This window comes from Myotis davidii, unplaced genomic scaffold (assembly GCF_000327345.1).
Source record: "Myotis davidii unplaced genomic scaffold, ASM32734v1 scaffold274, whole genome shotgun sequence".
Lineage (NCBI taxonomy): Eukaryota > Metazoa > Chordata > Mammalia > Chiroptera > Vespertilionidae > Myotis > Myotis davidii.
Window position 1 is genome coordinate 2,323,687 of NW_006285613.1, and position 902 is coordinate 2,324,588.

Below are 902 nucleotides of genomic sequence, written 5' to 3' on the forward strand. Positions count from 1 at the left end.
CTCGGGACGGACTCCCTGGGTCTGGCCACCTGGGTCTGGCCATTGGCTAATTCTTGGGGACCGATTGTCATGCAATAGAGGCTGCCCGGGCCTGGACGCCCTCGGCCGGGTAACTCCGATTCCCACGGAGGACGTTCCCCTGGACCGAGCATCCGACGCGGGGAACTGGCAGGAGCTTGTGAATTAGCAGGTTCCTCGGCGCGGCCCCTCGGGTCCCGCGGGGCAGTGCGTCCTGATTTGGGACTCGGCGCCACCGCCGAGCACTCTGCCTTTTCACGCACCGGCTCACCGCTTTTTACCCCCGACAGTCAGCCGCCTCCTTACCGGGAGGCACCCTGAACGCACTTCCCTGTTACATTTAAGAAGATGATGGTTTCCCCCTGCTGTGCACCCACTAAATAGAACGGGGTCCCAGCATCGGAGAGAAACGACGCTTCCAGCCGCGCGTGGCTCTGGGTCTCATGATTGTAGACCTGGACGTCTTTCAAGGTTATCTCACCCGAAATCGCCTCTTACCGAGGCGACCGGGTCGGAGGGAAGTCACGTGACTGGCCCGAGGTCGCCGGCCGATCATCCTGAGCAGGTTTCAGGCTGTCGGTCCGGGAGTGCGTGCCCTTTCCCACCGTCACCGCCTCCCGGCGAGGGATGCTGAGCGGAGGCCCCGGGAAGCCCGGACCTGCCCGGCGGTCGCGCTGCAGACAGCAGTCCCGGCGCAGCCTGTCTTTGTGATTGTGTTGTGTTGTGTTGTGTTGTTGTTCGCATCTAGACTTCGGGCTCCTGGAGGATAGTCCACGTCTACTCTTGAGGATCCTCTCCCCGCACGCGGCGCACAGCAACACCCTTAATGATCATCCTCTGCGGGGCAGGTGGGCTCTTGGGATGTATTTTTCTTTCTCACGTTT

The 902-nt window shown here is 61.9% G+C and overlaps 1 protein-coding gene across 1 annotated transcript in view; it reads left to right on the plus strand.

The window, feature by feature from the left end:
- The first annotated feature begins 305 nt into the window (after positions 1 to 305).
- SEC14L1 (SEC14 like lipid binding 1) overlaps positions 306 to 902 on the plus strand; it is a 33,133-nt gene continuing 32,536 nt past the window's right edge. The window contains exon 1 of the mRNA XM_006756403.2: positions 306 to 866. The gene's annotated coding sequence lies outside the window, so the exon portion shown is untranslated. The remainder of the gene's footprint in view (positions 867 to 902) is intronic.